Here is a 22959-nt window from a genome sequence, read left to right as displayed (position 1 = left end):
AAGGAAGGAAGGAAAGAAGGAAGGAAGGAAGGAAGGAAGGAAGGAAGGAAAAAAGTAAGGAAGGAAAGAAAGAAACATAAATCTCTTAATTCTGGGCATTTTCACTGGCTGTCTTCCATGCCTAGAATTCTGTTCCTCCTTATCTCTGGACTTCTTGAATTCCCAGCTAAAATTCCACTTTCTATAGGAAACTTTTCCAAATCTTCTTTATTCTAGTGCCTTTCCTTTTTTATTTACCTCAGATTTATCATGTTTAAAGCTTGTTCAGACTTGTTTTGTATGCTTTCCATTTGACTATGAACTCCTTAATGACAGAGACTATCTTTTTCCTTCCTACATATCTCTAGCACTTAGCACAGTGTCTGATACATAGTAGGAGCTTAATAAATGTTTATTAATGGTAAATTATTAACAACCATTATTAATAGTTATTAATTATAATAATTATTAATGATAAATTATCAATAACAGTTTGAAGTTTATAAAATTCTGTATGTAGCTTATTTCCTTTATCCCTCATAGTAAAACAAATGATTATAGATAATTTAAGTATTATTATTATTATCCCCATATTATAAATAAATCTATTTAATCTAACTATATTTCACCTACTTTTCAGGCTTTATTTCATATTGATCTCATTCATGTACTCTATATTCTATATAAACTGACATATTTCATTGTCTCTAAACTTGGCTTTCCACCTCAGATCTCTATGCCTTTGCACAGGCTGATCCTCATACCTAAAATAATCTTTCTCCTCACCCTCTTCTCTTAAGATCGCTAGTTTAATTCAAGTCATCTTTTATGTCACTTTTGATGGAGTTTGTACCTTATCTTTCTAGACACCACCCTCTCCTTCCTCAAATTGTCACAGAGACTTATATATTCATACATGGTATCCCCAGTAGAACAGAAACTCCTTGAGGGCAAGGAATGTTTTTCATTTGTGTGTGTGTGTGTGTGTGTGTGTGTGTGTGTGTGTGTGTATCTCTAGAATCTTGTGCAGTACTTTCCCATAGAAGGTACCTAATATATGCTTTTTGGATTGGTCTTAGTTGTTGGATTAGGTCACCTAATCAAATTTTTTATTTTTTATTTGAAGAAATTGAATCTCTAAAGAGGGAGCCTATGTGACTCTGGACAAGTCATTTAACCTCTGTTTGCATTGGAGGAAACTAGGTGGCTCTAGAGTATTGGGTCTGGAGTTAGGAAGACCCAAGTTCCAATATGACCTTAGACAGTCACTGTATGGCTCTTGTCAAGTTACTTAACCTCTATTTGGCTAATCCACTGAAGAAGCAAATGGCAAACCTGTCCAGTATCTTTGCCAAGAAGAGCCCATATGGGGACTAAATCACAGCAATAGCAAATAAGAGGGGAAAAAAACTTAGAGGATTTGGAGTCAGAGGATATGAATAGAAATCCCAGATCTGACTCCAAATTCAATGCCTACATTGCTCTCTTTTAGGATTTACTACTTTGTTAATATTTAGTCATTTCAGGCTTGTGACTCTTTGCAACCCCGTTTGGGGTTTTCTTGGCAAAGATGCTACAGTGGTTTGTCATTTCCTTTCTCCAACTCATTTTACACACGAGGAAACAGAGGCAAAGAGGGTTAAGTGATTTTCCCAGGATCTCTCAGCCAATATGTGTCCGAGGCAGGCTTTGAACCCTAGTGTTCCTGATTTCAGGTCTTCTATCTGCTGCATCACCTAGCTGCCTCGATTTCCTACTTACCTTATTTCTATTTCTTGAGTGTCACTCTTTAAAGATAGGAAAAACAGGCTGATAACTATTTTAGCCATCTAGATAAAAGTATAATTTTTAAAGTAATCATCAGCATCAATTATGAAAACTTTAAGATGTATAGAATACCATTTTATTGTTTTAAATGACTATGTGAAAGTATTTGGAAAGTCACCACAATTCTCCACCCTAACTTTTTGGGCTAGGCTTATAATTTCACTACAGTAGTGAATTCCGTATGAGGTAACTCCTTCTATCACTTAACACTGGGTGCTTGCTCGGGCACAAATAGTCTAAGAGAGTTTCATGGAACACTGAAAAGTCAAATGACTTGCTTAGGATCATGCAGCCAGTATATGTCAGAGGTAAGACTTGAACTCTGGACTTGCTGACTCTGAGGCCAACTTTCTATGCATTGTCATGCTACTTCCCTTCTACAGGTAGCTATGAATATGTGTGAATAATAAAGGTAAACTTTCTTAGTCAACATTCAGGATAAAACCTCTACATGGGCAAAGTTAGATTTATTTAAATTTTTTCTCCTTTGAGCATTTTCAATGTAACTGAGGAGGGGTAGGGATTGAATTAAATGTGTATGTGACAATTTGGTCAATTGGTGAGAAAGTCAAAGAAATTGATCATTTTCCCCATATAGAGTGAATATAATAGAGTGAAGGTTAAAAAATGAATGGACCATTGTAGCCCAAGGGAAGAGTCCCTTAAGTAAAGAAGTGAAACTGAGCAGGGGAATTTTTCACGTGTGCATCAGTATTTTAAGGAAAATGAGGCTAAACAATGACTTAACCCTAATCTGACGGCAGATTATTTATAAAGCACTGGACATATAACCCAGTATATATTTGTACCTAAAACCTTACTACTGGATTACCACGTGGTCTTGTCCAAGGCAGTGAATGGATACAAGAAAGGACTAGAAAGTAATGTGATTGACTAGTTAACAAAAGCCTCTAAACTTAGATATCCAAATGAGTCCTCTTCTTTTCAAAGTTCCTTGGGGAGCAGAATCATTATTCCAATTACTATGCTAATTTAAACATTTTGGGGACCTTTTCTTTTGGAATTCTTTCCAGGGAGTCAGTAGAATACAGTGGAATGGGTACTGGATTAAAAAAATGGTCAGAAGATCTGGGTTTGAAAGATGCTTATGTTCTTTATTACAGACTGCTCTCAAGCAGATCAATTAACTTTTCAGGGACAGGTTGTTTTATTCTTTCTGTCTCTAAAACCTATATAATAAAGCCTCCAGCTCATTCTTTTGCGTAACTTCAAATGTTAACAAAGGCTTATTTTTTGACAGTAGATTTCATCTTTGAAACTAGTCAGAATTCTGGAATGAAGTTATATAATATTTGGGGGCCAAAATAGTGCTGAATATAAAGCAATGAAAATGAAGTCAATAGTGATGGAATATGTGTGCAGCTTTCCAGGGTGGTTTTATGAAGGGGAACACTTTTTGGATATAAAACTTTGTTAAATGATATTTGTTGAATAATATTATTGTTACCTCTGAATTTTAACATAAAGAGATAACATAATAATAGGGCAGCCATTTTATGCAGTTATGTTATTTGTTCTTTCCAATTTTAACAATATTGACTTAAGGGCAGAAGAAATTATAATTATTTATGCTCAACTATTTTGTTATTGGGATGACCTGGAAAATAAATGGTTTATATCATAAAAATCATAGATTACTGGCATTTTTGAAGGTCCTATTATTAAAATAAGATAACTTATATAACATTATCTTCATAATCATCACATAGAGATAAGCAATGCTTTACAGATGTCTGTTGACTGAATGACAGATTGATAGGTATTCATCTTTTTTCTGCACTGGAAGAGAAAAAAAAACCCAAATCTCTAAATAGAAAAGGAGATAAAATTCTCTTGTGATTGTAGATGTATTCTAAATTTTCTTATCTGGTTTGGTGTCTTGAAAGATTATACTGCTGACCATATCTAGGATATTTAACGAATTAAGGCTGGCAACAACACAATCTCTTTCTTGAACTTTGGAATTTTTGAAGTTAAAAGACATTGCAACTCCCCCAATGCTCAAGCTTCGATTTCTGGAAATGCAACAGTACAGTGAGTAATTTTTCTTTGTGATAATTGAGGTTAACTAGGATTAAACAGCAACTGCAGTAAGCCAGAGAAAAGAAACCAAATATGAAAGTGTTGAACTTTGCTCTAATTCCAAATTACTAATTTAATTTCCTTGTAGAATTTGGGAATCAAGGTTTTATTTTATTTTTAGTGACTAAAAAATAACTATTTGGATACTTCATAGTGAATATATAAATCAAATTACCTCTGGAGTTGAGAGGCAGTTGCATAGTGGATAAGAATTTATGATATATAATCAAGATAATCTGAGTTCAAATTTTACCTCTGAAACATGCCAGGCAAATTACTTAACCTCAGTCAATTCTCTACATCTATGAATTGTGGATAAATTGATTAATGACATTAGTGGGTAGAGTTGATACTCAAGGAATTCTGTATCCCAATAAAATCACAAGTCTAGACCAATGGCCTCTTGAGTAATCATCCAGAAAGATATGTTCATGATCTTAATCATTTCAAATAAAGGTGAAGACTAATATGATATAAAATGCATTAAAGCTTCTAATTTGGGGGAAAAACCTTGTTCTCAGTCTCCCCTTTTTGTTCGATAACTATTTCCCTTGGTGATTTCATCAACTTTGATGGGATTAATAATCATACCTAGGAAGGTGATTATTAGGTCTGTATATCAAACTCAAGAATCTTTCTTAAGCTACAAGTTATCTCCAAATGCCCTTCGGACATCTCGAATGGACTGTCCCATTGGCATATTAAACTCACTATGTCCAAAACAGGAATTAATTGAACTGGTAGAGCACAGGAGCCATGATTTGGCAGAGGAAACTCTTGTGTTTAGTCTTTATCTAATCTATTGATATCATAACTTGGGGAAGGGAGACTGAGGAAAATACTTCATGTATGCTTGTGTTGGTTAGACTAGTTCTTGACATGAACATCCAGTTGTATACATGCACCATGTAGCAATGTGTGCAGCAAATATTGATAAGTCTTTGAAGACTGACCTAGTTTATCATTAACTGTCTGAATCATATCCACTGTGATTGCTCCCAGGTTCCATTACTAGAGCAATGGACATTTATAATTGGCACAAACCTGACAAAGTGTTAAGGGAAATAGGCATCATGATATAGAGTACATTCTTATGTTTTACATGCAGTTTCTCATTTGTTTGTTCCAATAGCTTTGTGAGGTAGGAAAAGTGGGTATTGTTATTCTCTATCCTGCAGAGGAAAAACTGAATTTTAGGCAAGTCGATGACTTGCCCAAGATTATGCAATTAGCAAATGGCTCAAGCTCATGTATTTTGTTTGTGGTCCAATATTTTTCTCACTGTGATCAACCTGCTTCACATTTACACAATGATAAAAGGAAGAGTATTAAAATGGACCTAAAATAATATCAACACAGGAAAATATTTTAAAAATAGGTTAGCATGAATTAGGAAATCACTAGCCAATATTGAATACCAGGCTTTCACAGCATCATGAGAGTTAGAATGGAATTTTAATAAGATAGGTGTGTTTGTACACTTTGGACTTTCCTGCAGTATGAGAAATATACTATTTTCCCACTTTAATTGAAAATAAAATCAACATATTGTGTATATATTCCTATTGAAATAACAACATTGTAATTTATAGAAAACATGGAAGAAAATCATTTAAAGGAGAATACTGTTCAGAGGCTGCACTGAGATGTTAAAAATATCCATTTTCCCTTTATAGTAGTTTTAATTATTGTCAATAATTGAATAGGAATATAGAAACAGGAACTGAGATTTCATTGGTATGGGAAACTCCAGTTGAGGAAAATTTCTTCTACCAATGCAGGTGGGTAACTTCTCTGTGAAGTATGGTCTTAGAGAAGCAAGCCCATATTAAGTGCTTTCCAGATGCCAGGAACTTTACTAAGTGATGGGAACCTAAATACAACCTCCAAAGAGATTATATTCCAATGGGGAAAATGATACATATTTAAAATTAAAAAAAAGAGCTGAAAAAGTGAATGGGGTGGGTGGTAGTAGTAAGGATAGCCATTGAGGAGATATGGTTTTGAAGTCTAGAGGAGTAAGTCAGAAACGAGATCTGCAGGGGATTGAAAGCAGTTCAGCTTGGGTCCTTCCACAAAAGGAAGGCTCCAGAGAGGAATATGCCAATGGGAGAAAGGAAGACCATGAGTCTGGGGAAGGATAGTCCATGATGAGTGGGCCATGGCCGATGGCAGGCTGTTCCAGAGCATGGAAACCTTGGGTACTGAAGGCAATTCTAGGACAGAACTCAAGAGCTTTTCCAGAGCACAGAAAGATTAAGTGGCTTTTCCAGAGTCACAAAACAAGCATGTGGTAGAGGCAGGACTTTATCTTTTAACCTGGAAAATCACATAGCCCTTTTGAATCACCACATAAACATAATTGGAGACCAAACCAGAAATGCCCATTGTCCAGATGGGCTTTATTCTCATTTAACTGTTCTGCATTAGACTAAAGAAATTATTGAAATAATTGAAAAGTACCTTGGCAGAGTGGAAAGAATGCCAATTTTGCAAAGGTGCTGCAACCTTGACAACATTATTTAACCTCTGTTATTTCCTCTATAAAATGTAAGCATGGAACTAGATGACATCTGTGGTCCCTTCCAGATCTAAATCACTGAATCTCAATATAAAAGCACATATTGAATCTGGCTCCAAAGTGAATCATGACAAGTATCCATTGCCTCTTGCATTTACTTAGGTAACAAAATTACGTGTATTTGTACTTTAAAAAAAATGAGTTGATATCAGAACAGGAAATAAACGTGTATTTCTGAAAACTAAAATTGTGCTCCTTCCTTGTAGTATTGTTATCAGTGATTATGATACCTTTTTTGGAAAACAGAAATCCTAAAAAAGAAATAATAATAATGAAAGTATAGTTGCTGTTCCCTCAGTTAAATCAGAAGTTAACCTACCTTTGCTCACGGACTATTTCGCATAATGACTTATCTGTACTAGCAGTATACCTAGGGCTTCCTATAATCATACTACAACAACATTCTCTGGACCAATTCTTCAGCGACTGATTAGAAACAAGTCAGCTGCAAGTTTTAAATTCACCAAGTGGAGAGGCCAAGAGGAAGCCTACAGTATTTCTGAATTGCCACATCATAAAATGAAAACCCTATTAGGTCATTTGCTGTTCCACTCAGCATGTTAATGAGTTTAGGGACTTAACATCCAGGAAAATATGAGGAGGAGCTTTAGAGAATTAAACAAAGCAAGACAATACCCACCCATGGTAGAAAGCCTTGCTTCTAGCTAGTCACCAAAACCCTAATTTTATAGGCAACGGATGTGAGAGTCCATGGCACTAGGCAGCCTATGAAAATGTCACCCTCTTACTAGATAGGAGGTGGACATTACAATTCCGTTTCTTTTTGTCTAAAGTGCAATAGAAAAGCTATACTCTTAACAATAAAAAAAAGGAATTATACTTTGGTGAGGAAATATTGGAGGTTTTCAGCACTTTCACAGGCAGGCCAAATGTCTTCATCTGCCATGTAAATGCAATAAAAGGATATATGCATGAAATTACAGGATTTATGGGTGACGGAGAAACCAAACCATATAAAATATCATTTTTGCTTTAAAATTTGGTCTTCCTCCTAACATATGTTGAAAAATATAGATGCCTTTTACTAATGAAGTATATCAAAGCATATTACACTCTGCATTTTGTGAGAACCAGGCAATTTATAAATGCGATTCACATTTAATTAGGAGTCATTTCTTCTCCATAAGCATATTTACTCGGATTTCTTGTTCCTACGGCAACCCAGTGAGTACCCCGGCCACAAGAGCGGTCTAGACTCGCTAAAAAGAGGAATGGAGATTAATGAGCAAGCTCAATATTAAGACGATAATACAGAAGAACAAGCACTAAGACTGGGGAGAGAAGCATTACAAAGAAGCCTTAAATCAGAATCTCTTAATTCAAGGAGCCTATTTATAGCTATACAGATTTTATTTATTCAAGAGTGCCCATAGTACACACAAAGTAAAAGAGATGACTCATTTAGCACTAAGTTCTGTTTAATTGACTATCAAGTCAGGTAGAAGTTGGTGCTTTTGTTTTTTAAATTACAACCCTTTTCCAACCAGGTTTCAGATCCTTTTTGAAAGGGTATTTTCGTAATGTTTTAGCTAGATGTGTCCCTTCAAGACACAGGAAGTTCCTTAAAAATAGGCAGCTCTCTAAATGTAGTAAGATCACACTGTAAGTATTCTATTGGGAGAAAAAAAGATCATTCTTAAAATCAGATGCGTACAATATTCTTAAGGTTACCCACTTCATCAGCTGTTTTAAAAGTACCAACATTCTGAGTTAGCTAAAGGTGTGCTTGAAATAAATACTGACTGAAATGCATTTTTAGCATTATTAAGAAAGAAGGTTTAAAAAATGATCATTGAGATTTCTGCATTTCCCCCTTTAAAATCTGTTTTTAACTGACATTTCTTAGGTTGTGCTGCCTTCAAGAGAAAAAAAATGTATTTCTCTACAAAGAGATATTTTTAATATTCCTATGAGATAGAAATCAGAAGCAATTAAGAATTCTTTAACCTTTAGAGAAAATTAGGAAATAACTAAATAAATAATAAGTCCTGTAGTTAAACTATTTTTGTGTGCTTCTTTGCAGCTGGATAGTGAATAATTACTGTATATTATTTTCCTCTGCAATCTCCTTGTGTTTCAAAATAATAATTAGAATAACCACCAAAAGTTTAAAAAATGATCAATGTGGTCCTGTAGAAAATGTAGTCTTCACTGTTAAATCTTGCTTACAGTGACAAGCTTTCTCGAAGATTTTGCAGTCCAAGGTACTCCTGTGTTGGAGTCACGCTATCAACACAGAGGCAATGACATCATTATCAAGCCTCTAAATGATTGTGCTTAGTAGCAAAAAAAAAAAAAAAAAAAAAAGTAAAAATGGCTCTTTCTGACCTTTCAACACTGCTTCATTAACTTTAAGTTGCAAGCAACAAGTTAAAATGTGAGACTTCTCTGGGGTAGTCTCAGATTTTCCAGATTTCTCCACACAAAGGAATTGACTACCATACAGTTTTTAAGGAAATTATATATGGGAATGCATGTAGGTATATATTTTTAAATATATATATGGTGTGTACACTGTGGAGGCACTAAGTAAGCATAAATTTGGTGAATGACAAAAAAAAATTGTTGTCATTTCTTTGGACTAGATCAATTTTGCTGTAGGTTTTACTCTTCCTGGTTCTCAGGGACAGACAGACATGCACAAAATTAAGAATGTAAATGAACGATGGTAACATTATACGGAACAATGAATTATAAGTGCCAAAGGGAAATGAATTTTAGGTGACCCATTCAAAGGAAAATCATAACTAAAAACACCTAAAAAGTATTTTTCTGTGCAAATTATAATTGTTAACCCACAGGGCAGATTCAAATCAGTCTCCTAAAAATATGCCATCCCCTATTTTTTATAATTGCTCTTACCTCTGATTTTTTCCTCATTCAAAATGCCTCTTTCCTAGCAACTATTAGAAAGCAAGAAAATTAATTAACTCAACAATTAAATCAGAGGACAATTCTCTCCCATCTAATCCGTGACTTTGAGCCCGGCATTGCTATAGGTACTTCTGTGCTTGTATGGAGTGCATTTTAATACCAAAGAACACAACAACTTAAATGCCATTCCCTGAGTTTTATGAAAAAGCAATATAGGAGAGTAAATAGGGCAAATATCAACAAAGATGGACACACAAGTTGAGTCAAACAATAAATTCAAATAATAGAAGTCCATCTAAAAATAATGTAGGAGAGGCCCTGTGTATTAATTCCCTGCAAACTCCCAGCAGCCTGTCATATGTTAGGATATTCCATTATCTTAAAAAATCATCGACATTATCACCATCATCAGGCATCATCAGTGCACCCTCCTCACTTGGCTGCCCAGGTAGAATGAAAGTTGAGACCCAAGGCACTGGGGGGTGGAGGTGGTACAAGCACCGCTCCCTCCCTGCAGGTTGCAGGTAATCTGTGAAGACTAGCAGTTATTAAATAACCACAATTAATTCAGCGCCTTCTTCCAGGTGTTCAGAGTTGGAGTTATAGATCAAAGAAGAAAAATTGGAGAGACGACAAGGCAAACAATTTAATTAGCGTCAACCAGGTCCCCACTGTAGGTAACCCTCCTAGGTCATTGGCAGATGCTGCATCTGCAGCATCCTCCCCTCCGACCTGTCCATCCCCCTGCCCCGGGGCTGTAGCAGTCCAATAGGAGCATCCTTTTGCAGCCCCCCCTCCCAAACCCTCCCCGCCAAAGAACACCGAAATGGCGCTGGCCGCAGCAGGTAAATAAGACCCCGGGCAGGGGCTGCAAGCAAACTGCTTTTTATCTGTGTTAAAACTTCATCCCCATATCCCCACAAACTGCAGCTTGGAAGGGGGAAAAATAAATGCTCCAGCCCCCAAAGCCGAAGCAGCAGTGGCTCAAACAGAAGGCACCGAAAAGAATGGAGATTTGCAGATCTGATAATGAGCCAGTTAATGACATAAATGATACCTCAAGAACCTCACTAAACCATCCAGGTCCTACAATTTAATCTGTAATAAATACTCCTGCATCATTGCGAGATGGCTGCTCATAATGGCAAATGAAATATGCTGGTATGATAGGTACAATAAATCTGGATTTTCCTATGGTTCCCTCAGGCTAGAACAATATGTAACCACAGTGCGCACTGTCAGGATGAGCAGATCTCAAAGCCATCATAAAATCTAAATGGGGACTAATTAGGAGGCCCTTCCCTTCCAGAGTTACTATTTCTATTGACATTTTCCATGCATGAGCCCCTCCATAACATCATAAGTCACCAAGATAAGAACTCCCTAGATTATAGGGAAAAAGCTTTAATGGAGAAGTTGAACTCAAAGGCGATGCATAAATTTCCCTTTTGATACTACAGGAAGTCTGTGTTCAGTACTTTCTTTACAAACTTTCAGTCCATGCAGAGGGTGCTTTAAAAAAAAAGAAGAATCTTTTTGCACACTTTCTTGCTGTCTGTCCCATTCCAATCCCACCTCCTTGGAACACTGGATGCCAAATGCTGGGAGTGAGGAAGGAGATCAAAGCGGGTGGGACCCTGCAGAGAGCTAATGGCTAGAGAAGAGGGCAATGACAGGGAATGCACTGACTTCAAAGGATTTGATGGGTGACTTTTGGTTCAGAGGCTGAAGTCTGTGTGTCTTCTGTCCAGGGATGGATGGCCAGGGGACAAGGATGTTCCTAAAGGTCACCAATGAGTCAGTTCCTCCAAAAAAAAAATCCTTCCCACTGAGGACCGAGCACAAAACTTGGCACAAAACCTGAATTTCCTCTCCACTTAATTTGGTGATGTTTGAAGGAGGGTTAGGAGTTTCTGTGTGTGAGAGTGGGAGGTGAGGGGGTTGGAAGTAAAAGGTAGATGGTAGGAAATGAGGAGTCCATTAATAAGGTAGTGGTAAAGGATTTTTAAAAGGTATGATAGACATTGAGATCTTTAATCATTCTGGTTCCTCTTAATGAAAATGATTCAGAATTTTTAGTGTAGTACTACCCAATTCCATACAATTACCAGGAATGGAGATTGCTGTAACCCACTATTATCCATTATTCATCCTTTAATTAATTTATGCACAATATAAAGTCAAATATTAGTAAGGCAGGGAGTCTATAAGCCAAAAAATTTCCAATCTCTATGTTTAAGCAACATGTTCCTATACCGGATATAATTAGCTACAAGCAATCTAAATGTTTGTGTTTGGTGAAATAATTTTAGTTACTGAAATTCTGATTATAAAGCAGAAGAAAGGCTGAAGGGAGACTGCAGAACTGAGACAGCTTCATAAAATGATGCCAAGCTCTATAGAACATTAGCTTCTTTTAGATATTTCTAAAAGATTTCTATAATAGCCAATGTAGTGAAAACTGAACCAGAAAATCAGAGAATGAAATCAGAGACCATCAGGGTGACCTCCTTATTTTACAGATGAGGAAACTGTGTCCCAGGAAAGTTTAAGTGACTTGACCAAGGACATTTAGGGAGAACACTGATTCTCGAGGTAGAGAACTTGAGTTCAAATGCATGTTTGGCTACTGGATATCTATGTGACCTTGGGCAACCTCTCAGGATCTTCCTTGAAGAAGCCAGGGCACTGGAAGAGATGATTCCCAGGTCCCTTCTAAATATACAGCTATGATTTTCATGGATTAATTAGATCTGAGTTGACTACCTTAAAGATTTTAGGTTCTTAAAGGGCAGGATCCTCATCTATTTATGTCTGTGGCACACAACTGCCCTATGTAAAAAGGACAACAACATACAAAAATTGTCATGTTTTCTGATGTCAAATTAACTGCATTATCTGTATCTTTATCTTCTAGCAAAATAAGTATGCTTTGGTGGCATGTCATAGATTACTCTGAACTTTAGATTAATTACTGTCCAATAGACAGTCTAGTGAAGCAAAGGCCTTTAACTGGATACACTTCAAACAAGAGTTTAAGACCTGGTTGATGATAGGCTCAAAGAGAATTACCACAATTTTGTGGGTTCATGTCTCAACTGCAAATTTGTGTATAAACATTTGTGTATTAATAGCCTTGTTTAGATTCTTAATTTTTTCATAGTTGCCTAATTTGCATCAGAAGTCCTGTGATCACTAAGTATGTATAATTGGGCATCCATAGACTTCTGCTGACCTCATTTTGCTGTGACTTGCTATTAAAATGCATTTTCCAAGGGATGATATTGAAAATTACTTGGCTGTCATGATGTCATTTTAATAGACTTTCACTGGTTTTCTATTGCTTTAATGTCATAACAAACTCCAAACATTATTATGGCATCAATAGGATAATATTAAATAATATTTTGAAGAATCTTATATTCCTAATGTAGAATTCTTTATCCTTATAAAGCACATATTAGGTTTGGAAATATTTTATGTAAATAACACAGGAATTTTGTTGTGTACAGTGCTTAATGTAAAATGGTATTATCAAGGCAACTTTAATTCTTCTATATTTCAATACTCCCTGACAAATTTTTCATTTCTGAAGCTAAAGAATTCTAGACTTAAAAATGACTATGAGGATTCTGTACCATTATAAATAAAAGTATTTTAAAAACTTCCTTAACAATAGAATGAGAGAGAATGGGAGAGAAGATTTTGCAAGATTTAGTTTTTTTGGCTTTGCTTCGTTATCAATTAAAATCTTAAAGCATTAAGATTAAATATGCATTATATTTATGTCTTACTTGATAATTAATGATCAGAGAATCATTACTCTTGGTTACCTCTGTTGGTAAAGCTTTTAAGGAATCTTGAATAAATTTAATATGTTTTTGAGAGACACTTTTGGAGAAGAATAATTTTTTCAACCAAATTCTATGCTCTTATTTATTTATTTTTAGTGAGTTAATAATAAGTACAATAGCATTCACTATATCTGTCCATAAATGTGTGAGGGTAAAGATGTATTCTACTGTTTAATATGCTTTATAAAAGCCTTCCTTTTCCCAATAATTTTTATTTTCAAGGAAATTTTTAATGAACATATCCTCATAAAATTAGTGCAACTTCAAAAAGTGTAACCCTTACAAAAATTATATCCATAGGGAAATAATAAATAATTATACTGGTTAGTATAGTTGATATTGTATTTGATACTGTTTTTGGGTGGGGGGCCCTGTTGTTGATATTAATGATTTCTTGGATCTGGTAAGAAAAAGTGTTTGATACTGCCCTGGAAAAATCTAGGGTAGAGTTCAAGTTAAAAAGTTATTTCTTGTATATAGTAAGGTTTCCTAGTTGCTTCTGTGTGTTATTATACTTTTTGATCATACTCTGAAATGCCATAGAGCTTCTTGTACAAGATCTATAATCACTCAAAAGAGTTTAAATAGACCATACACACATAGATCAAGAAGATGGAGAATTCCTATTTCCATATTATGATATGAAGTTAGATGAACAACTTATAGAACTTGCCCACCAGTGTGAATATTTTGGATTAGACTCCAGATGAACGACAAGTTGAATTCAGTGTCAAATAGATGGAAGAAAGTTGGTTGGACTAGCTATAGAAAATTGCAAAGTTCCTATATAATGATTCTGACCTGAATAATTCCATCTTCCTAGAACAAAGAACCAATTGCTTAATAATAATAATATTGTTCTAGTTTATAACCACAAATAATGCTATATGTACAGTCTCCAATGAATTAATAAGTGTCTTCAAGTTTTTTGAAGAACTAATTATTTTACAAAAACTTCTTGGAAAACTGAAAAACAGTATGGTAGAAACTAGGCGAAGACCAACATCTCATGTCATACACCAAGATAAAGTCAAAATGGATACATGATTTAGAAATGAAGGGTGATAGATACCATAAACAAATTAGGGGAGCACAAAATTGTGTACCTGTCAGAACTTTGGGTAAGGGAAGAATTTGACTAAGAAAGATATAGAGAACATTATGAGATATAAAATAGATAATACATTAAATTAACAAGTTTTTGCAGAAACAAAATCAACACAACCAAGATTAGAAGGGAAACAATAAGCTGATAAAAATTTTACAGCAAATATCTTTAACAATGACCTCATTTCTCAAATATATAAAAAACTGAGTCAAATTTAGAAGAATATGTCATTCCTCAGTTTATAAAGGGTCAAAAGATACAAACAGGCTTTTCCCAGATGGAGAAACTAAAAGTATCATTAGTCACACGAAAAAATGCTCTAAATCCATATTAATTAGAGAAATAGAAATTAAAACAACTCTGAGGTTTCATCTTGGACCAACTGGCTAACATGATAAAAAAGGAAAATTATAAATGTTGGAGGGGATGTGGGAAAATTGGGACACCAATACCCTGTTGTCAGAACTTTGAGCTGACACAACCTTTCTGAAGAGCAATATGGAACCATGCCTAAATGGCCATAAAACTGTACATCCCCTTTGAATGGGAAATACCACTATTAGGTCTGCATCCCAGAGAGATCAAAGAAAAAGGTAAAGGACACACACACACACACACACACACACACACACACACACATATTTTCAAAAATATTTACAGCAGCTTTTTTTATAGTGGCAAAGAACTGGAAACCAAAGGCTTCATTTGGGATATGGCTAAACAAGTTGTGGTATATGATTATAATTGAATAATATCTTGCCATAAGAAATTACTTGCATGATGATCATAAAAATCCTGGAAAGACTTATATGAAATGATGCAAAATGGAGTGAGAAGAATCAATAGGACATAAATTATACCCAGTAGCAGTAATATTGGATGATGATTGACTATGAATAACAACTACTATCAGTAATACAAGAATCCAAGACAACTCCAAGAGGTTCATGATGAAAAAACCTATCCTTCACCATAGAAGAAATTGATGGAGTCTGAATATAGATTGAAGCATACCATTTTCCACTTTATTTCTTTTGTGAGTATTTTTCTTGTATAAGTGATATGTCTTGCTTTCAACATGAAGAACATGGAAATATGTATGGCATGATAGCACATCTAGAACCTATATCATATTACCTGCCATCTTGGAGAGGGAGGAAGGGAGAGAACATAGATCACATAATGTCAGAAAACAATTTATAAAAATATATCAATGTATTAAAAATGAAAAAATTAAGTGCCCCCCAAAATAAGTATCATTCAGACAGCAATGGAGAGGCACATAGTGGATGTGAACAAGCTACAGGATGTTGCCAACAAGGGACCAGAGTAAGAGTTGTCATCCATGGAATATATGATAGTACCTAGCATTTATATAATGCTTTTAAAATTTGCAAAGCACTTTATAGATATTGTTTGATTTGTTCCCCACAACCCCAAGAGGTAGGTACTAATCCCAGAAAACTGAGGCTATGAGACTTGTTGAGGTCACATAGCTAATAAGAGTGCAACTCAGGATTCAAACACAGCTTTTATTCCTAAATCAAAGTACAACATTCTATCCACTGCACCATCGTGGGTTGAGAAGATAGTGAGAGAAAAGGATGCACAATTCATATGTTTCATTGTCATATTTGTAGTGTAAAAATAAGAAAAAGCCCTCTTGCATGTTGGATAGACCCCATTCCCTCTGTGGACAATTTATTGGGAGGATATAGTCAAGATTCACACAAGAGTACTTAGATGGGGGGCAACTGGGTAGCTCAGTGGATTGGGAGTCAGGCCTAGAGACGGGAGGTCCTAGGTTCAAATCCGGCCTCAGACACTTCCCAGCTGTGTGACCCTGGGCAAGTCCCTTGACCCCCATTGCTCACACTTGCCACTTTTCTGCGTTGGAGCCAATACACAGAAGTTAAGGGTTTTTAAAAAAAAGAATACTTAGATGGATTGTGAGCTTCCCTTTTTGAGGGAATTTTAAAATTTATAGTCTCAGATCTATTTGAATATTGAATATTTGAGCAATTGCACAACACACATGTTATGTGCTCTAACATGTATATATGTATGTGTTTATATACATACAAGCAAACATATGAGTTAACATGCCACAATTATAATTATTTTAGCCACCAGAATTAACAAAGCTACTGACTTTACAGACAAAGGATGCTTTAATTACTTAGGAAACACAACAGAAAAAGTATGCACACAGAAGTGATTGTGCAATGAAATGAAGTGTTATAGTTGGGGGTTTGTGATAAATTAAGGGAATAATTTCCAGACTTCTTTATCCTGCTTTTCAAAGGGCTGAGGGTCCTGTATTATTAGGTTGACTTGTCTTATTTTAGTCTACCAAACCATACCACACCCTTTTCAGTCTTCTCTTACTATTTAAAAATTCTTCTCAGTGTGAGATAAAATAATTAATTGATCTATAACCCCCAAAGGAAAAGATAGGACCGGCCACATCAAAATTTAGTAGGCATAAGCACTTAGATGCCTGATCACTTTGCCTTTAGGACTTTCTTTTTCAGCATGAAGGTTTTGTTCTTCATTTGGGTCAAATAGCACTTAATGTCCATTATTTCCAGTTTCCAGGGCTTTTCCATAGGCCTTCAGCATTCTGCCCTGAGGTTAGCTATCTGAGCTCTACATTGTGATTATTAACCTTTTGGATGCCTAGGATCCTCATGCTAGAAAGTTTAATATTTCAAAATGTATATCAAGTCTCCTAAGAAGTCTAAGTGAAGAATGATCAATGTCCGTGCCTCAAAAAAAATGGATTTATCAGATCCTTTTTCTAGAAGATTCTACATTTTCCTTTCCCCCTACTTTTTATAAGAGATACTACAAGATTAAGGAAATATAGGTCCCAGTCCTGACTTTGACACTCTTTGATTATGTTGCCATGAGAGATTCACTGACAATCTTTGCATATATTTCTATATATGGATCTTAGGTTGCAGAGTTATAAAATAGAAGTAAAAATCTTTTTAGGTTTATGTCCTCCAGAGTTGGTGGAAGTACTCAAAATACAAACCCATATCTCCACCATTACCCCCCATATACACACAGACCCATTTACAAAGACTAGTAATCTTCATACCTATTCATCTCAAGATAGAATTATGATTTCCAACATATTCTGTTATCTTAAAACTGCGAGTAATCACATGGACCAATAACCCAGAAGCAGAAATAGATTATATAAAGAGAATCACTAAATTTCAAAGTTGGAGGGGACCTTAGAGGTCATTTAGTCCAAACACTTCCTGTACAAGAATTCTTGTTACAAAGTTATGGAAGGTAAAGCTTTTTGAGTCCTCAGGTGAGTATGGTCCTGCTAACTTACAAGGGGGCCCCTTCTATTCTCTGGGATGACTCTAATTTTACTTCCTTTATTTTTTAAGGTGGAAATTGGCAAGTTAAGAATTGATCACCTTCTAGCAGTTCAGATAGTTGAATACCTCCTTCATTACTAGATTATAGACTCTGTCATTCTGATTTGCTGCTGGAACTGTTCATATATTTTTACCTTCTGATTAAGGGGATTATAGTATACACTCACCATAACATCACTTCTGTTTATCTTCCCATCGATCCTTCCCCAAATGTTCTTTACCATGCTCTTCCTCATTGTTTCTTAGAAATTTCCAAAAGAATATGTCTTTTAAACCTATATTGTTTTTCCGGTAGTCTTTTAAAATTTAATTTGTTCCTTTTCAAAAAGTTCTACTCTTCTTTTGCCATATTCCAGTCATATTATATACTACCACTGATATCCAATTAAGCTGTTTTCATTAAGAAATCAATTTTGTTCTCTATACCATGCACATTTTTTATAGATATCAGAAGCCAACCAGTAGTAAAGGATTTCCCAAGAGCACCTTTTAGATGGAGAGCTACAAACCTCTCCTATCTTATCCTAACTTCAATTGCCTAATTACCTCCCACCTGGATTCTACCTTTCTCTAGAAGAAAAGTAATCCAGAGCCCTACTCTATTCTAACCCTCAATCCTTATAAGTTATTCACATTAGACATTAGGAAAGAGATTTGTTTTTTTTTTTGTCCTTTCATTATTTTTCAAGGTCCACTTTTCCTTCTACTTTCTTAAGTTTTTGTCATCTGTTTTGAAGTTGAAGCCTCTTCTCTTATTGTGTTATCTTCTTCTATTTTAATGTGAGCACTTTGTAATTGGGGAGTATTTTATTTTTCTAGTTGTTTCCATAGCAACTGACACATAGTAGGCACTTAATACCTGGTTTTCCATTCCATTCATTTTAATTTCCAAATGCTAGTACTTTTGCCCAATGAGATCAAATAAAAGTTATTCCTTCTTCTTTATGATAAAATTTCAGATATTTGAAAACTGCTATCCTGTTTCCATTTTACCTACAAATTTTAATACTCTAAGCTAAATAACCCCATTTCCCACATATTTTTGGCATAGATTTTCATCCTAGTTACCATCTTCTGCACACAATTTATCTTATCAATACTTTTTGGAATCTGACAATTAGAACTAAGCTTTTTAGTCTTTTCACATAAATTACATTTGGGCAACAAGAATATCAAGAGAATTAATGAAAAAATATGAAGGAAGGAAGCCTAACCATAACTGAACTCAAATGATATTATAAAGTGGTGATCATCAAAACAATCTGGTAAATCTGAGAAACAGAATAGGGTATCAGTGAAATAGGTTAGGTGATCAATACACAGTATTTAAACAACCATAGTAACCTAGTGTTTGGTGAAGCCAAAGACTCAAGCTATTAGTGGAGGAACTCAGTATTTGACAAAAGCTGTTGGGAAAATAAAAATCAGGCATAGACCAATTTCTGACAAAGGCCTTGTTTTTTGAATATGTAGAGAATGGAATCGAATTTATAAGAATACAAAGCATTCCTCAATTGATAGATGGTCAAAGGATATGAACAGGCAGTTCTCAGAAGAAATATTTAAAAAAACAATATATAGTCATATGAAGAAAATGTTCCAAATTCACATTAATTAGAGAAATGAAAATGAAAACAAGTCTGAGATACTACCTCACATCTATCAGATTGATTAATTTGACCAAAAAGTAAAATGATAAATATTAGAGGGGATGTGAGAAAATTGGGACACTAATCCACAGTTGGTGAAACTGTGAACTGATACAACCATTCTGGATAGCAATTTAGAACCATGCCAAAAAGGTTATAAAACTGTGCATACCCTTTGACCCAATAATTCCACCATTGGGTCTGTATGTCAAAAAGATGAGAGATAAAGGGAAAGGATCTACCTCTAGTTATAGAAGTTATAGTAGTTATAGAAGCTCTTTTGTGGTGGTAACAGATAGGAAACTGAGGGGGTATCCATCAGTTGGGGAGTGGCTAAAGAATTTGTGCTATATGGTTGTAGTGGAACTCCACTACTTCATAAGAAATGAACAAGAGGATTTCAGAAAACCTTAGAAAGACTTACATAAATTGATGCAAAGTATAGTGAATTGAACCAGGAGAACATTATACAGTAACAGAAATATTGTTCAATAATCAACTGCATAGGCCTAAACTACTATCAGTAAGGCAAGTTTCCAAGATATCCACAAAGGGCTCATGATGAAAAATACTATCCATAGCTAAGAAAAGAACTGTTGGAATTTGACTGCAGATCAAAAAATGCCCTCTCTTATTTTCTTCCTGAGGCTTTTTTTTATTATATATGTGATATGTGTCTTCTATCAAGCCATTAGGAATATGGAAATGCATATTTCATGAAAGCACTGGTATAACCTATATCAGATTATTTACCACCTAGGGAATAGGGGAAAGGAAAGAGAATCTGAATTACAAAATGTCAGAATACAATTGTCAAAAATTGTTTCTACATGTAATTTTAAAAAATAAAAAAGGAAAATAATTGCTACATTAATTTTTGATTTGTGTGTATGTGTGTGGTTGTTATGTAAATATTCTATTTACATTGTTGTTATTTTACATATTGTTTTCTTTGTTCTGCTTACTTCACTCTGTAATAAGACATGTAGATCAGATCTTCTGTTGTCACATATATAATTTCTTAAAGCACAATGATAGTCCTTTACATGAATATAGCACAGTTTGTTAGACATTCTCCAACTGACGAGCATATGACTTTATTTAGAATTTCTTGCTATTTCAAAAATTCTTTGCTGCCCAAATATTTTTATATATTTGGGGACTTTCTTCTCATTGATCATTTCTTTCAGTTATGGCATTGATAGAATCTCTTGTTCAAATAATATGGACATTTTAATAACTTTATTTATATAATTAGAAATTGCTTTCCAAAATGGTTCTATCACTTCATATTAGTGGCTTTCATTCTAAAATCTCCCCAATATCAAGTATTACCATTTGTCTTATATGAAAATTTGCATGGTGAGGTGAAATCCTATGGTTGTTTTGATCTTTTTTTCTTTATTAGTGATTTTTTATATGTTGGTAATGGACTATTATTGTGTTGAAAGGAATAAAGAAATGGAGGAATTCCATGTGAACTTGAACAATCTCCAGGAATTGAGACAAAATGAAAGAAGAACCAGGAGAACATTGTAAACAGAGATGGATACATTGTGGGACAATCAAATGTAACAGACTTCTCTACTAGCACAGTGATGGGCAACTTTTTAAAGAGGGGGCCAAAGGAAAGGAAATGCTCATCTGTCAGTCTGTTTCTAAGGCAACTCTTTTGAAGTTTCATCGTATTGTATCCTACTCATTGTATTCATCAGATTAGGAATAATGTGGTGCAGCTGGATAGAACATTTCAGGGGGCCAGCATTTTGGGTAGTTTGCCCATCACTGTACTCGAAGCAATGCAATGACCCAAGATAATCCAGAGGAATTTAGAAGAAAAAACACTATCCATATCCAGAGAAAGAACTGTGGGAGTAGAAATGCAGAAGAAAAACATATGATTGACCATATAGTGTGATAGGGATGTGTTTAGGGTTTTGATGTTAAAGGATCATTCTAATGCCATATATGAATAACTTCAAAATAGGTTTTGAACAATGATACATGTATAACCCAGTGGAACTGCTTGTTGGCTTTGTGAGGGGGAAAGAGAAAGCAGGGTATGGGATCAAGAATCATGTAACCATGGAAAATATTCTAAACAAAAAAAATAGTGATTTTGAATATTAAATACTTTGAAATTCTTCTTTTGAGAAATATTTGTTTATATTCTTTGACCATTTTATCTATTGGATAATTGTTATTAGTCACACAAATGTTCACATACACTTGCATATATGTATATATTTTTATAAATAGATTTTACCTCTGGGCTACTAAACTTTTATTAGAAAAACCTGATACAAAGTTTTGGATTTTTTTGCTTTTCAACTATCTCTTTACTTATCTAAGATGCATTAATTTTGTCTCTATGTGAACTTTTCAGTTTCAGATAATCAAAGTTATATGTTTTACTTTTATAATTGCCTCTATTTCTTATTCAGATGTAGATATTTTTCCTACCTAGAGTTGTGAGAGGTATATGTTTGTAAATGTTTTCCATTTTATCTATTTTTTTGTTGTATGATCCTTAATATTAAGATCACAAATCCATTTTAATGTGTTATGGAATACCATATAAGGCCTTGATGCAAGCCTAATTTCTGTTAGACTGCTTTTCAGTTTTCCCAACAGTTTTTTTTAATGAAAAAAGGAAAATTTTCCCAAAGTTATTTGTTTTCAGAATTATTAGACATTGAGTGATTGAGTTCCATTGTTTCTCATTCTTCCTTGTTTAACTTATTACACTCATCTCTCTCTCTTTCTCTCTTTCTCAAATACTAGATAATTTTGATGTTTTGGAACAGAATTTAAGGTATAGAGCTGTTATTTCTCTTTTATCCATATTTCTTTTTTATTTCTATTTTTCTAGATATACATTTTGATACAATTTTTAATATTTGCTTTGTGACATTTTGCAATCAATGTTCTTTTCATCTCTCCCCCTTACCCCAAAACAGGTAATATATATTTTCTACACATTATATGTATGTATATATACACACACATATGCAATACATATTTCACTACATCATGTGAAATAACATATCGCTTACACTAGAAAAAAGTTAATGGAGGAAATAAAGTCAAGAATGTTTTGCTTCAATTTGCATTTGGACTCCATCTGTTCCTTCTATAGAAGTGAGTACCCTTTTTCATCACGAGTTCCTTGGAATTGTCCTGAATCCTTGTTTTGTTGATAATAGTTAAGTCATTAACAATTGATCATCATCTATTACTGCTGTTACCATGTACAAAGTTTTTTGCTTTTGCTCACTTCACTTTGAATCACTTCAGACAAGTTTTTCCAGGATTTTTGTGATCATCTAATTTGTTACTTCTTATAGCACAACAGTATTCCGTTACAAGCATATACCACAACCTGTTCAGCCATTCTCCAATTGATGAGCATCTGTTCAGTTTCTAGTTCTTTGCCATCATAAAGAGAACTGCAATAACTATTTAAGAACATACAATTTCTTTTCCTTTTCCCTTGATCACCTTAGGAAATATATCTAATAGTGTTATTGCTAGGCCAACAGCATATACAGCATTATAACTC

Source organism: Gracilinanus agilis, chromosome 3 (genome assembly GCF_016433145.1).
Source record: "Gracilinanus agilis isolate LMUSP501 chromosome 3, AgileGrace, whole genome shotgun sequence".
NCBI lineage: Eukaryota > Metazoa > Chordata > Mammalia > Didelphimorphia > Didelphidae > Gracilinanus > Gracilinanus agilis.
This window is presented reverse-complemented; position numbering follows the sequence as displayed.